Raw genomic sequence first — 17,140 nt, forward strand, 5'->3', positions numbered from 1 at the left:
TCGCTGCACTTTTCAAACAGGGCTCTGGACGTGCAAATGGGCAGCACAGGAGACACCGCCCTAATGAGATGCTAACAAACCGCTGGTCTACACGAGGCTCTGAAGGCACCTTCACCTGGACAGAGCCCGTGCCTCTTGCCTTCCCATCCCACCAACCATTCTGCCTGGCAGGAAACCTTTATCTCTTCAGCCTCCCTCATACGTGCCATCCCCCCCTCCCCCCCCACCGAGTCTATTCCTTAGGTAACTAACTGCGTTAGAATCACCCAGAAGTTCTCAGCTGGACTAGTACAATATTCTAACTCATCTGCCTGGAAGAGCTTCCTTATCTAAACCCTAAACCTTCCTCCAGAATTATCCACCAAAATGCTCATCTGAGTGTGCTGCTTCCCTGCATACAAATCTCCAATTTCCACCCCTCCTGTTCCTACAAAACAAGGAACAAATTCCTAAGCCTCTCACCGTCTTGCCTCAGCAACTTACCCGAGACAGCAGAGGACGAGCTTCCACACCTCCCCGAGGACCCAGAAGAAGCCTTGCCGTTTCATGCTGCAAATTCTATGTACCTGCGGTTCTTTCTGACATCCCCTTTTTAGGCTTTCCAACAGAAGACATCAGGCTGAAATTTCATCCCTCTGTGCTTCCATGATCACTGATAACCTGCTTACACGAGGGACCTCAAATTACCCCTCTGCCTCCCTTCTTCCCTATGAGTCTGCGAGGTCCTTAAGGGTACGGCCAAGGCCTTGCTCGTTCCCTTGTATTGTCAACGTCTGGCACATAGGAGGCTTACAGTGACCGTACTGAATGAACGAATGAATGACAACAAAAATTAACCACAGGCCAAGTGGCAGGAAATAGAGCTTCTTTAGGATAAACGCAAATAAAAGAGACAGCGTAGGATAAAATGCAATACTGATTAAAATATGACGGATTTTGACGAGACCTCACCTGAATTCTTGTCAAACATTACCCACCACTCTTGCATTCCCTATCCTCAGAGGAAAAATTCCCTTTTAAAACCCTGTGTTCTATTTCTGAAAGTCAGAACAACATTATTCAAAACAGCAAACTTGGGCAAGAAGTAAATGTATATCAATATAAATTCTTGCCTCGATAAAGAAAACCTACTTATTCAATAAGCTATGCCTCTGAGTTTCTTATCTTTGATGATGAAGATGTCTACGTGGAGTTTAACCGACCGGGTGACCTGGACACTTGGTAGAGGCCAGAGCTACGGGAGAAGAAACACGTTCTCCCACAGGTAGAAATTCTTCGTTTGCGCACCCGACCTATAAAACTCCAACTGACACGTGGCCAAATACCAAAGAAATCTTGCTTTTGAAAAGAAGAGATTTTCCAGGATAAAGGAAACAGCATGGCCTATTTTTAATTCTATTTCTGTCACAAGCAAAATCAAGCATAACATTTAAGCTGGGAAAAGCCATTTTAAACAGAAGAATTCACAAAAGACAGTGATTTTAAAAGTAATGTTTTGGTTTTGAGCCCTTTTAAAAGGAAACAATTACCCTATATAACACCTCACTCCAATTAGGGTGATATCTGGTCATTTCCAAATGCAGAAAGTTTTCATTCATAATACAGTACTAAAGCTTATTAAAATCTATAGTCTTATAATGATTGAGTTTACTAAACAAACATTAAGCTAAAACCAGTCTTTTGAGAACTGCATTTTCCCTGCGTTCTGAGTATTAATATTCTTGTCAAGTATCACCAATGACCACGAACATATCACCGAAACAGGTTATCATTAAGGACAAAAATCACAGTATTGGTAACAATTCTATATAAGAATCTTTTCCATAATCGTTTAAATAAAACACCATTAACTCAACAATCCAATCACGTCCTTAGGTGTTCGTTTATGGCTACGAGGAAAATACTATGCCGCTTCTACTGGAATCTTACAAATTCTCCCTATCGGTCTTTGGAGTCTGATGCCTGTGTTCAAGTTCCAGCTCTGCCTCTTACCAGCTGTGTGGCTTTGGGAAAATCACCTATTCTCCTCAACCTCAATTTTATAATTTGCCAAATGGCATCATAATCCATGTCCTGGCTATTCCTGATGGTTGTGGATAGATTAACCAAAAAGCACATATGAAAGCTGGTTGGCACAGGGCCTGCCCAATAAAGGCAGTTTTATTTAAAGATCTATCCCTTTTAACAGTTTCAAGCTATTAGGCCAGAGAAACATCAGAGCTCTCCAGGTATTTGTCTCTTGTAGAATGTGCTAAATTCTTAAAACTTTGTCTAAAACTGCAGCGTGTGCATATGCGTTCAGCAAATGCTTGTAGGCGCTGTGCGGTTCTGGACGGAGAAGGGGCTCCCCGCGGTCTGCTGTGCTTCTAGCCATACTTGAACGCAGCCTGTGAAAACACGGCCAGGTCAGCGACTCACAGAAAGGCTCTCCAGCTCTCAGGCCACCGAACCGAGACAGAATCATGTTCGTTTGGAATGGACAAGGTGCTCGAAAATACAATAAAGGAAAATAAGATAACAAAGAGGTTAACCCAGAAATTCCACAAACAAGGGAAGGCTGTATATCGAAAATTAAAGAAAACGAAAAATCCCATGAAGATGGAAGAAAGGGAAATTACTATATTTTATTAACGCCACACCACGCACATCATGCTGAAGATTTTCAGGTCAATTCGTCCTCTCTCCCGGGGCGGGGTGGGGGGGGGGGGCGTTTGTTGAATGCCTACTGTGTGCCAGGCACTGCTGTAAGCATTGGGGATACAGTACTGAACAAACAAAACAAAGTCTCTGTCCCCCTGGGGCCTCCATTCCCAGGGGGAAGCAGACAAACAAAACCAGCCATCACAAGGACAGTAGGTTAGCACAGTGAGAGGTGGGGGAGGCTTGAGACCTGGGGGCAGCTGGAGGGGCTGTGGGCAAGGACTCAGCAGGGACTGAGGAGGACACGGGAAGGAAGTGAGAAGCTGTTTAAGCAGATGTGTTTGAGGGGGAGGGGGATATTTCAGGCGGAATGAAAAACAAGCACAAAGGTCCTGAGGTAGAGACAGCAAGGTGGAGAGAGTCAGAGGGAGGATGGGCGCCAGGTCACCTGGGGCCCGTGTGGCTTGAAGCGAAGGAGGTGCCGACAGAGGCTTCTGGGCCTCGGGAGAGTTTCCGTGGCGACCAAGGTCTGTCTTTCTGCTCCACTGCCCTGACTTCCACGACAGTATTTCTTCCTTCATCTGCGTCTAATTTGCTGAAAACCATTTACTTAGTTCTTTTCTGCATTTTACAGCCTTAGAGTATCTGTTGTCTGTATTTTCCAGTCGTCTGCTTCAACAACCAATCTTACCTTTTAACTCCTTGATTTTAAAGAACAGAGTTACTTTAAAATTTGTATCTGCTATCTGAATCTACTTTCTCTCTTTTTTTTTCCCCTTAGCTTTTTATTTTGGTGGCTTCAATTTGTAATTATATATGAAAAGTTACAGAAATAATTTATCAAAGCCTATACTACGCATTTCTCCAGAGACCATTTATATTTGCTTTGGGTGGGAGGACAGGATAATTAGCGATTCTGGCTTAACCTTAACCCACAAGGGACTGGGACGCTCGGAAAGCGTCCCGTGGGAGTGCTTTTCTGAGCTCCAAGGCAAAGCCTAGGGCTCACCAACCCTCTGCATCCAAATCCGGGGGGCCTCAACTCCCATTTTTTTTAGCCTTCCCAAACTCCAGTTCAGTTCAGCTTCTCGACCGCCTCTCAGGGAACTGGCAGAAGCCATCACGGGCCCTCTCAAGCAGGGTCTCCCAGAGAATGGAGCCCGGTGCCCTGAGGCGTCTGCTGTGTGGAAGTGACCTCACTCCCCTCCTGTGTATCTGGAATGCCAGCACCTCCGGGCCATCAATTTCTCCGTTCCGAGATTCAGACGAGGAACCCCAGTTGAGAAAGGCTGCCTCACGGGCCAAAGCGGTCAGAAATGCTGAGCTGGCTGCTTTGCCCTTCATTTTCGTCAAGAGGTTGGCCAGTATTTTTTGTTTGTGCTGTGTCTGCTTTTACAAACCTTCAAAGATGTTTTCTGTTTCCTGCTTTTGTTTCACCTTTCCTGGTCATTCTTAGCAAGAGGGTCTGGGGTGGATTCTCACCAATACTCAGGATTTATTTGATTATGACCCCCCCAACCCCCCCCGAAATGTAGTCTTCCTGAGAACAGGGCACCTGCCCTTTTTTACTACCATGTCCTGCAGTGCCTGCAGGAGGAAACAGTCAATAAATGCTTTCTGAACGAATAGATAAGTGAATGAATAACCGACAGTTACGGATCTATTCACGTACTCTTCTCAGTGAGAAGATGGCCCTTGTGTGAGCGACAACTGGCCAGGAGAGAGGCATCAAGTGACTCTAGGGTCACCGTGAAGAAGAAAGGACCCCCCGGTCCACAGAAAGGCACACTTAATGCACAATGCAGCGGCTTCCCCACAATGAAAATATGAGCCCCATACTATCAGAGTTGTATAACGTCGGCACTAAGATTTCTCCTTGCTTAGATTTCTGGGAAATCCTCAAATTATCACCTGGCCTAATAGCAGGTATGTTTCCAGGAGGAGCTACTGTTCTGTTATACACAAGAGTATCTGCTCTGTCTACCATAGCATTCCTCATACACAAAATGGTCATATTTTAAAAACCTTTTATTCAAGCATAAAAACAAGGCATCAAAAGCTACAAACCCTAAGCGTGCAGCTCGGTGAATTGTCACCAAGTAACTACAGCCATGTAACCGGCACCAGGATCAAGAACCGGAACATCAATGTCCCCCCAGACACACCCCCTGCACACGTCCTCAGTCACGACAGCGTCTCCCCCCAAAGGAACCACCATCCCGGATTCCAACACCAACCCTGGGGTTTGCCTGCCGTTGAGCTTTATAGAAACAGAACCAGAGTCACCACTACCTTGTGCCACGTTTCTCTCACCCACCGTTACGCGTGTGCGACGTGTCCATGCTGCCGGATGTGGCCACAGTTGGTTCCGTTTCGCTGCTTGAAAATTCTGGTCTGTTTCATCACACCACCCCGTGCTCACCCACCCTCGTGTGGGTAGGTATTTCGCTTCTTTCTAGTTTTTGCCTGCGTGGCTCTTTCACGCGTCCTGTGGCGCATCTCTGCACACACCTCTGTTGAGTAGCTCCCGGGAGCAGCGTCGCTGCGTCTTAGGGAAGCGTGTGTTCGGCTCTAACGGGGGGGGGGGGGGGGGGCCGAATATTTTTCCGAAGTCGTTATATCAATTTACCTTCCTACAGTGGCAGATGAGAACTCCCACCGCACCCCATTCTCGTTAGCACTTGTGATTATCTTTAATTATTCTGGATGCTGTGAAGAGCACCGGATCTTGTGTTTATCATACACAGCAATCCCCACCTATCCAAGGTTTCCCTCTCCGTGGTCATGGTTTCCTACGTCCACTACAGTCCGGAAGCAGCTCGTCCACCTCGTGACCCGTCGTCACGTCAACAGCAAGCTCGCGCTGCGTCCCCACACCTGTCTCATGCCCCTTGCTCTACTCCACCTCCTGGCGCAGGCCTTTCGTCGTCTCCAGTCCTCACAGGAAGAAGGCCGAGGACAGCGCGGTAAGATATTTTGAGAGAAAGACCACATTCACATACTTTTATTGCAGCGTACTGCAATAACTGTTTATCTTATTATAGTTATTGGTGTTGATCTCTTACTGTGCTAATTCCTACATTAAACTTAATCATGGATACATATGTATGGAAAAAAACATAGTAACCATATCGTTTAATACCATCTGAGGTCTCAGGCATCCCCTGGGGGTCTTGGGACATAACCCCCAGAGATAAGGAGCAACTACTGTATTAAAGTCCAGGGCACATTTAGCAAAAGGGTCTGCCCTGAAAGACAGAGCCACTTGGTCAACTGAAGAATTACATTTCTGAGCGAACAACAAAACTACTCACATACCACTTTTTATGTACCAGGTACCACTTGAAATACTTTCCATATGTTAATTTTTCTAATCTTCAATAACAGCCCCACGTGAGAAGCACTGACGTTCCCATTTAGGAATCAGGGACTGAGGCACAGAGCAGATAAGCGACTCACCCAAAATTACACAGCAGTTGAAGACACAGCAAAGATCTGAATCTATTCAGCTTGAGTCCCGCCTTTGTTTGTAGCTATGATGATATACATATCGCTTGTCCCTATAAACACCAAGGGTTGGACCGTATATGCAATCAACTCGCCAGGATGGTGTAACACCATGAGGCCGTATCTGGATGGCCAGCTGGCTGTCCACTTGTGTTGCCCAACCTGACAATGTGTTTTATTTTAAACTGCTTTAGCCCTGAAATATCTTCCAACATTCCATGTCCTGTTATGTACCTCACACTCTGTCAACAAACTGAATACAAACGAAGGTATAAAGATGATAATAAACCTCATCAATAACCCAGCACTGCCGCCCCTCTGCTGGCTGTCCCTGCACACACCGCCTCCCGTACGTGTATGGATGTGAACAGCACGTCCAGCCCTCGTGGAAATCCTTCTAGCTCTCCCTGCCTGAATGCTGTGAGCACCCGTCCCTGCTTGGTTTGCCGTCTCCTCTAGAAAGTCTTTCCTCATTCCATCAAGCACATCGTATCCCTTCACTGGTCCTCCTGAAATATTCTGTATGTAAGTCAATTACAGGTGTCATATCCTATGATCTTTTTTTTCCCCCCTGTATCAAGCAAGCAAATATTGATTACTTACTACATGCTGGGCCCTGTGGATAAAAAGGCATGCACCTATCACCCATGACTTAAAATGTAATGGGAGTAATGATATGAATAAAAGAGCGATCACATTGCTCTAAGAAAAGTATTTTAAATAGGGTGTACACACAGGGATCCACAGGGTGTATACACAGAAAACCACCATCTGAAACAGGTAGGGGATTATGGGAAGATTCAAAGTCAGGGGTGATAATGGTGTTCCTTCCTAGACCTTGATCTGCTTGATGGCAAGGAATGAGGTCAGTGGATGCAGCTCAGTGAACGTTTATGCGTGAGGAAAACGATACACTAAGATGCCAGGTTCTTGTCGGTGATCCCTGATGAGAGGTCCATTCCAATGCTTCTAAAGTCCCCTCCCCGCCTCAGCCCTGATTCAGCCCTGATAGAGGGACAGGACACCTCTATCACAGTAGCACAGATACAACCATCATCGCTCACTCACTCGGATGGGCGAGCCTAGTTACAGAGGCAAAATGTGCTCCCACGCCATTGTGATGCTGTCACTCCAGAGCCCAGGCTCTTATATAAAATACTTTTGGTTGTTTTGTTTAAAGTACAGAGAAAAAGGGAAAAAACCAAAAAAACAAAAAAACCCTCTAAATACATAAGTTTAAAATCTGAAATCACTTCCCAAAGTTTTACGTTTCCAAAATAGGTCACCGTTTCAAGCAATTTAGGGACGAGATCGGGTTGTGAAGTTCCTGATAGACATTTCAAGTAAATTGCATGTGGCTCTTATTCTTGCTTCTGGTAAAATGGATGTAAAAAATTATAGAACCTTCATCTTTTTATCTAAAATAAAAAGGTGTCCCTAGGCTTTTCAATTCACATTTAAAATGCATTTTCATAAATAACCTTTTCACAATCTGTACTCTGTTTTAATTAAACTTCTCACTATGGAAAACAAGGTAATTGAAACAATTTAGAGATTAGTTAACTGTCACAAAATTATGCCAGTAGTCACTGCATTGGGAAAATCTGCCATTATACAACCGTCTCCTGTAACTGAAGTCCCCAAACTAGTCATGTAATCAAAACTTCAGGTGAGCTCTCCAAAGAATGAGGGGTGTGACTTCACGGAGTCTTTAAAACAAAATCTACCCTAAAGAATTACATGTACCTTTTAAAAATATACTGTATTTGATTTTCCCCAAAGGCCCTTACTGATGTTTCCAGTCACCAAAAATTTAGAAGAGTTGATTCTTCCAGCAGCCCTGTGCCACCATGTTATGGAGGAAGACACAGAGTATGGTAGTAGCAGGGTTTCTCTCTCTTTTTTTTAATAATCTTTTTTAATGTTTATTTATTTTTGAGAGAGCAAGAGAGAGACAGAGCACGAGCGGGGGAGGGACAGAAAGAGAGGGAGACGCAGAATCCGAAGCAGGCTCCAGGCTCTGAGCTGTCTGCACAGATTCCGACGCGGGGCTCGAACCCCCAGACCGCGAGATCGTGACCTGAGCCGAAGTGGGAAGCCCGACCAACTGACCCACCCGGGCCCCCCAGCCGCGTTTCCCTTAAAGCAAGTTTCATCTTCCACAGCTCTAATGAGTCACGGTGCCAGAGCATGGGCAGAAAAGACACGTGTGCTTGCAAAACATGAGGTTTAGATTCCTGCTCCCATTTAAAACTGTCTCTGACTTTTTAAACCTGGATTAAGTTAACTATTGGCAGATGGCCTATGAGGAAGCACCCGAGAGCAGCTGCAGTAAGACAGGATCGAGAAGCTCTATCTCCTCATTTCAAGGCCTGTCTCCAGGGCAGAGCACAGGCTCCCTGAGAGCCCTTGGTCTGCCAGGCCTCCCCTTGCCTCTCTCAAAGAGGCACTGCCGCATCACAGGGGCAATGCTGGACAGTTCCACATTCTGTTCAGTCCACAGCTCAGCTGGATAATCCGAGCATATCAAGTGCCTGCGGAGAGCTTCCATATTCTGGTAAAGTTGTAGGACTTCATCTAGAGTGCCCTCCCACGTTTACCTTTAAAGGTGATCAACCCATCAACTAAGCCTCCAAGACTTAGAATGATTACACATGAGGACACTGGGATATCACCGAATGGCACATAGTTCCTACGAATAAATAGATGGCAGACACAGCCATAATTCACTGAGTTGGAAAATAATATGATTAAAATTTCTAAGACAATTTGAGTCTACACATCTTGAACAGTGAGTATGCCTTTGGAAAAAGAAATCTCATTTTTAAAAACATTTTCCAAAACGTCCGTTCTAGAATTCAAAAGACTCAGAGCCACTCACTTTCGCTTTTAGCTTCTCTCATTAAAATGTAGTTTGCTTTGTTTATTCTGTTTATTTCTTTTTAGTATCAAGATTTCTATTTTACGAAAATGTAATTCCTCCTTAGAAAAAGCTTCTCTAGGGTGACACTGGGAACCAAGTAAGTTTCAGAAAACAATCAATTACAGAATTCTGAAGTTGGAAAGGAAGTCAGGCCAGTGTCTGACCTAACCTGCTCATTTGTTCGGTCAAGTACCCTCACCTGTACTTAGCAGTTACAGACACTAAAGCTCAAAAGGATTAAACACTTTGCATAAGAAGGAAACAATGGTGATACTGATAAGAAGGGGGATAAGAAACCAAGTATGTATTGCACCTGTCAGAATAACATTCTCTTTATCAAACTGTATTCTTTCACATTAGTTCACTAAATGAGCCATGTTATGTTTGCTAAAATTGGCTTGAGATACTTAATTTTACTTCACTAAGTATGTGTAACAGTGCATGGGACACATGAAATGACACAATTAGTTGGCAGTAATAAAGGCCACCCTCTGCATGTTTATTTATTATCTCTAAAATGTCAGGCCCTGTGACAGGCTCTGCGCAAACAAAGATGGAAGGGGAAGGGGAAGGGGAAGGGGGAGGGGGAGGGGGAGGGGAAGGGGAAGGGGAAGGGGAAGGGGATGGGGAGGGAAGAAAAGAAAAGACAGTTCCTGCCCTCAAGAAATCCACAGCCTACTGGAGACAAAAACGAGCAAGGAGACACAGAGGTAGGTCTAAGGCGCACCAAAGATGCCACTAACAGTGTCTGATCAGGACCAGGAAGGCTTCACAACAGGAGAATAAACAGTCAAAAGAGCCTGCGTGGACAAAACAAGAAAGGCATTCGAAGAGAATCAACAGCACATGCAAAGCGTTCAAGTCCCTGCTGTGCTGAGGGAACCACAACAGATACCCACAGAACGTAAAATGGTCACGTGGGGACAGCAGAGGGTTAGCAGGCTGAACAGTCAGGCAGGACACTCAAGAAGGCCTTCGGAGGTCACTGAGCAGAATCTCACACTTACCCTTTTAAAATTCTAAACTAGTTTTTACGTTCTGGAGCTGGCAGGCAGTAGCATTATCAGACTACAGATACTAGAACGTACTCTAGAAGGAGTATGAATGATACGTTATTTAAGGGAAAGAACCAGAACTAGGACAAGGCTTTGGGCAAAGGTGCAACTAAGCAGGCTACGGAAATCGTCAACAGGTCTGTCTATACGTGCATTCGTGTGTCCATCTGAACAACCAGCATTTACTGAAAGAGCACTATGTGTTGGGCGGAAGGAAACACAGGAGTGGACAGAGATTTAAAGGGAGTGCCAAGGGCGACATGAAGACCAAGGGCGGCACCGCAGACGGACGGCGGCAGGTTGGGGAAGTGGGTGCGGTCACCCACTGGGGTGACCCGGAGGCGGGGAGGGAGGGAGATCTCCTAAAGAGGGCCAGCACCTTCACTAAAGCCGCCGTCACGGGAGGAGCTGGAGACCGAACAGCTACACAGCCGTGAGAAGACCTGGCTGGCTGTCTGATTACAGGGAATGACGAAGAGGCGCGGACGACAGCCCGGAGCCTGGGGGTGTGGCTGCGCCTCCACCACGACCCGCCTCCGTGAGCCTCCGGGCTGGCCCAGACCACGGCTGTGACGGCGCCGCCGTGGGCACGCACGCAGGGAGAGAGGACACAGGAAGCGGACACCGCGGGGCAGGGCGTGCAAGGGAGAGGCCTGGCTTGGAGATTTAGATCCAGTCGCTGTTAACATATAAATGTTGGGGGAGATCACGGCAATGGACGACAGTGTTCAGAGACGGTAAAAAGCGCTGAGTGTTTACGGAACACGCACCTACTTGGATTGTGTGTTTGCTTGGCACGCGGAGCCTGAAGTAATTTATCAAAAACAGTTTCATTCTAGAAATTCATATGTAACTTGGGCTCTGCCAGGACGCATCACACGTCCTTGCGCATAATTATACCAACATTTTGAATCGTTACAGAGCTCTCTTTGGGCATAATAATATGATTAAAATTTCTAAGACAATTTGAGTTTATACATCTTGAATAGTGAGTATGCCTTTGGAAAAAGAAATCTCATTTTTAAAAACATTGGGTTATACTAATTACCAGTTATTTAATTATTTGGACACAACTAATGAATCAATGTCATTTTGGGGAAGAGGTGCTTCTTGTTCTCAAAAAAAGAGATGAGAAGTTACAGACAGTAATGATGTCTGATTTTATGAAGTTAAAAGTGGAGAAGGTCCCAATTTATACTCAAATGGTTGAAAACATATCCATTATCTGTTTTCTCCTTTTCTGGGAAAAAAAAAAAAAGCTAATCATGTTGAATTGTCTTGTTTTCTTAAAAGACCAGCACTCAGGGACAGAAGGATCTGGTCTCACCGATGGTGAGCTGGCCCGTTCTACACAAGCGGCTACCGTGTGTCACCTGCACTCCTGTCACAAAAATCTTCCCCGGCCCAACAAACCTACTTGCTGATGGATGTTCTTCTCAAGGACGCATACTCAGGGAATATTTGGTGATAGGGATTGTGATGAAGAAGAGTCGGCTCAGATGATATTACAAATGACCAAGTATCTTCACAAACACACCGTGAGAAAAATCAAATTTCAATAGGCACATTTTGACAAGGAAATACCTTCAAATTATCAGGCTTTCTCACTCGGGCTAATCAGGCATATTCATTTTTTTTTTTTTAATGTTTATTTATTTTTGACAGAGAGAGAGTGAGAGAGAGAGAGAGAGAGAGAGAGAGACAGAGCATGAGCAGGGGAGGGGCAGAGAGAGAGGGAGACACAGAATCCGAAGCAGGCTCCAGGCTCTGAGCTGTCAGCACAGAGCCCGATGTGGGGCTCGAACTCCCAGACCACGAGATCATGATCTGAGCCGGAGTCAGTCGCTCAACCGACTCAGCCACCCAGGTGTCCCTTATCAGGCATATTCTTAAAACCAGCATACTGCAAGCACTCACTAAAAATTGTAACATACATCATTCACGGAGTTTTGAGCCTAACACAAAGTTGGAATCCTTTCACTGCAGGGCACGTACTCTGAAGAATACGGCGGGTTTTCGGGACTGACACGCGTGTTTGCTCAAAACAGCAGCAGCTGTGGCAGGATCTGAAAGAACAGGATTTTACCCCCTTTTTTGTTTAAATAAGCAACGTTTTTGCCTTTTATTCTGGACACGACGGCCTCCAATGCTAATGTTAAATGGCAGTTAAAATGAAAAGCAAATTGAATTGGTTAGATACAACCAAACAAATTGACGGAAATAAAGCATTTATCACTAAAAATGTATTGCAAGGAAGACTTTAGAACTTGCACTTCTGAGTTCCCAAGGAATGACAAGTCTTTTTTCAAGAGTTACAGATGCTCTGAAACTCTTAACAAAAAATACTTTTCTTTTTGCCAATAAATAGGATAATATTGCTGTTGATTATTTTTAAAAATCCTAAGCCCATCCTGTTCTTCCTAATTATTCTCAATTTCCATTCATCTACCTAAGGTAGCTTAAGACCAGGGGCTGATTACCCTGAAAGGGGTCACAGGGGTCACCCATCACCCCCACACTCCTAAGGAGGGTAGCATGCCACATTCTTCTCCAAAGATGAGAACAGCCTATAATCCCAGCTGGTAGAGTTTTTAATAAAGCACTGACTGTTGGGGAGAGAAGACAGGCCTTGAATTTGGAATCCCGCCTCTGTGCCTCCTTTATCACCCACGTGACTTTGGGCAAGACATTTAACTTCCCCAACCCTAAATTCTCATTTGTACAATAGGATCCTAATATCTCACTGAGTGGCCACGAGAACATGACATGACATATAGGAAAGCGCCCTGTGGAGAGTGGTTTCTCGTTAAATATCCTATCCCATCACTCTGGAAAGTTCGTTCTTCGACTGAGAGGAGATCTTTAGCATGTGACTCAGGAGCTACACACAGAACCAGTCTTCTCTCGTTGTTACCTGTAACTGCCCTTTGAACACCAGAAGACAAGGATAACTGAGGCAAGATGTTTTTTCAAATGCCAACTATCATACTTCTTCCCACCGGAAGGTTACAGTAATGACTTGGAAAAGATCAACGGTCACCCTCATTAGGAAAATTTACCAGGTCTCTAATCCAGTAAAGATTTACTTAGTGTGTACAATGTGCCAAAGACTATGCTAGTGTCTAGACATCAGTTAAGAGACACGGTGTTTTCCCTAGAAGTTTATAATCTTCTGAGAAACAGATGTATACTAACTAATGACTGCATTACAGAGCTGTCTGCTAATAATTAAGTTCTCTATAAATTGCTAAATGAGTAAAAACGAAAACCACACAGGAGGCATCTTGGGTGGGTTCTCCACACCATGGCAATTTTTAAAAACTCGGTCTTGAGAACATTCATTCATTCATTCATTCAGCAAACATTTATTGAAGACCTCCTATGTGCCAGATACACATCAGGCGCTGGGAATATAAAGGTGAATGTAAGTGAGGGATCCATACTGTCGGAGGTTAGAAGCTAATTTATGATCATTCTAGTTCAATGGGATAATTGTCTTAAAGATTAACTTCAACTTTCTCACTTGCCACATGAATGAATTAACTATTTGAGGCAGTTACAGGATCCTACGCTTTCTAAGTTGGGTATCTTTCGGTGCACCCACTTAATCTAAAATCCTACAAGCAAACAAATTTCCTCGTTTAAAATTATAATTGCTTTCCCCTTCTCATGCTCCAAAGCTAAGCATGTTGTGATTAATCTTCAGGATTTCAAACGGGACCAACGGCCAATGTCTGGGAATATGCCAGATGCTGCAAGGCTATATTTAGAGGGAGTGGAAGTAAGAAATTAAATTCAAGTCAGGTGAGGAAACGAAGAGGGGTCAAAAGCACACGCCGTGAGGCAAGGAGGCTGTCTCCTCCTCACACCAGAGCCCAACACTGTTGGCTGTGCACAGCGTCCAGCTACTGAAGCTTTCACTCTAACACCGTGGAGGGCTTGTAAAATGCTAGGGGAGACCTGGAAAATCCTTGTTCTTGGCTATGAACTTCAATAAGTATTCCCAAGAGCAACAGGTACAAATTAAGAGAGAAAGGTATAGTACATAATCTAAACTCTTCATGGAAGTAATTCAATTCGAGGAAGCAAGTGCACTCAGGATAGTACAGCTGACCCCTGAGCAACGTGAGGTAAGCAGCGTTGACCCCATGCAGTTGAAAATGTGTGTGTGTAACATCTGACCACCCAAAAACCTAACTAATGGGGGCGCCTGGGTGGCTTGGTCGGTTAAGCGTTCGACTTCGGCTCAGGTCACGATCTCGCAATTCATGGGTTCGAGCCCCGTGTCGGGTCCTGTGCCGACAGCTCAGAGCCTGGAGCCTGCTTTAGATTCTGTGTCTCCCCCTCTCTCTCTTTCCCTCCCCTGCTTGCACTCTCTCTCTCTCTCTCTCTCAAAAATAAACATTACAAAAAATTCAAAACTCTAACTACTCATAAATAGCCTACTGCTCACCAGAAGTCTTACCAATAACAGAAAGAGTTGATTAGCACATACTTTGTATGTTGTGTGTATTATATACGGTACTCTTACGATAAAGTAACCCAGAGAAAAGAAGGGATCATGAAGAAAATCGTAAGGAAGAGAAAATACACTTATAGTAATGTACTGTAATTATCAGGAAAATCCACACATGGCTGGACCCATGCAGTCCAAACCTGTGTTGGTCAAGCATCAGCTGTATTTCTTTTGTGCGTGTGTCCTACTCCACCACCTACAGCACACTCTCAAAGCAGTCACGTGTGCAAGAGTTACTGCATGAACTCGATGAAACCGCCAGGGCCACACTCCAGGTAAATTCAAACCAAGACAGCAAACGTGGTCATCGGTTATTTGAAGGCAACACTGCCGCGTGGCAGAAGGGCAATCGCGTGGCAGAAAGGCAACCGTGTTGGAACCGCGGCCGCGGCGACAGTTAGTGCCTGGACGAGGGCCAGGCGAGGGGGGGCATCCGAACAGTGAAGGCCACCTTTCTCCTACAAGCTCTCCAGCCCTGTCTGCTCCTGAAAGCACACAAGTGTCCTTCTGCACGGCCCCTGTCCCATCATCCACTGCAGTGAATGGAAAGGGGGGTGAATTAACGCAAGACAGTACTTTTCAGAACAATCGTTACGATGCCTTTCCCATTTGTTCATTTATCAATAAAAATCAGAGCTACAAATAGAAAAAGAAACAAGGGCCTTAAATTTCTCCCTCCCTTTCCTCCCCTGGACTTGAGCCTTTCAAGAAATATTTACCTGTATTCATCTAATTTCATCCTAGAAATCATTTTTTTAAAAAATTATTTATTTTGAGTGAGAGAGAGAGCTTGTGTGAACACAAGCAGGGAAGGGGCAGAGAGCAAGGGGGAGAGAGACTCTCCAACAGGCTCCCCGCTGCCAACACAGAGCCTGATGCGGGACTCGGTCTCACGAACTGGGAGATCGTGACCTGAACCCAAATCGAGAGTCAGACACTTAACAGACTGAGCCACCCAGTCGCTCCTAATTTCATTCCAGACTGACTGGGGTGTACACACCGAGAGAGAGGACATGCATCTCATTCACACAGCAGGAATTCAGTAGATCTTCTTGAGCGGAAAGGTGAAGTAATGCGTGGGAAGAAGGCAACAGCTCCTTCTGAAATGTGATTATGAAGCCACACAAGGACCTTGCCTGACTCATACCACATGGATGGTGCAGTGGGCCCAGGATCCGGGTCTTCCACACCCTCTGCCTGACAATTACGGCAGCACCATCCAGCCAGAACCACATTAATCCAAACCTGAGAGAACTCAACCAATGTAAGCTGAGCTGGAAAACCAAAGACACAGGCCCTACTAAGAGAAACTGAATAGCACTTTCTTCCCTTTGTAGTCTCTGCTATTTGCAAGGCACTCTGCATTTGTGGGAGAGCTTGAGGCATGATGATTACTGTCATTTGGTGGGAATACTGGGAAATAGGAACATGTCAGACTGTAAGGAAAACAAGGAGAAGAAGTGGAGGCCACGTCCTTCTCCAACTGAACAGCAAAATGGCGAAAGTACCGTGGGATTTATTTGTTAAGTATAATTCGCTGAGTTCCCAGGAGCCACTCTCTGCCAGGTACAGAGAGACAGAAGCTAACAGTCCCTGCCCCTCCAGAAGTCGTTGTGCAGGTGGGAAAGAGACACGTGATCGAGACACATGACCTCAGCGGTAACACTCAATACATCAGCTCCCACCTCCTCTGAATTCCCCTCATGAGAGCTGAGCTAGGTCTAGCAAGACAGACAGGAAGTACGAGATGAGACTCTAGGCAGAGAAAGCAGCACGAGGAAAGATCTGGAAGCCTGAGGGGACACAGCATATTCAGGGAATTATAAAAAGTTCAGTTCGCCCAGGGCGAAGACTGCTCTTTCCAGTGGCTGTGGACCAAGCTGCAGATGTTGTCTGTGGCCCAGAGAGTTAATGCAGACTTTTAGACACCGTGCAATGAGGTGCCGAGCACCCAGCAAGAAATTTCCCTGACTTAAAACATGAGAGCCCATCGGCTCTTGCTTTTAGCCTTGTCACCGCTTCTCTTTCCTTGACAACAGCTCATGCAATTTTTCTTTAATACTTTCAGCCAGTAATAAGAAACATCTATCCACTACTTATTTTCCTTATTTATGTTAAACTCAGAGGTCAGAGGAAGAATCCCAGGCGGGTTGCATTCTTATTAAAAAACTCCTCTGCCCTTCCCCTCCACCCAGTTTTCACGGATATATTTTCTTTCTCTTATGTTAAGTAAGTCTATGAACCATATCAAAGAATTATTGAATGGTAAGTGGAAAAACTAATTTGCATTAATATAAAAAAATTGGGAACTTTTGTTTTCTTTGCTGAAAAACATTTCAACTATGAATCCATACTCAGCAGCAGCCCTTCAGAGGAAACACTTGAGGGTGAAAACAACTCGGTATGTGGAAGTGATTATTTTTTAAATGATTGGGTTACTCAGAGGCAATCTGGAGTGGACTATGAACAAATGTTACTTTAAAGTCCTGTAAGAGCTCG

At 45.1% G+C, this 17,140-nt stretch overlaps 1 protein-coding gene across 2 annotated transcripts in view; it reads right to left on the reverse strand.

Moving 5' to 3' along the window:
- KHDRBS3 (KH RNA binding domain containing, signal transduction associated 3) overlaps positions 1-17,140 on the reverse strand; it is a 189,088-nt gene that overhangs the window by 51,482 nt on the left and 120,466 nt on the right. The gene's annotated exons all lie outside the window — the stretch shown is intronic.

Source organism: Panthera uncia, chromosome F2 (genome assembly GCF_023721935.1).
Source record: "Panthera uncia isolate 11264 chromosome F2, Puncia_PCG_1.0, whole genome shotgun sequence".
NCBI lineage: Eukaryota > Metazoa > Chordata > Mammalia > Carnivora > Felidae > Panthera > Panthera uncia.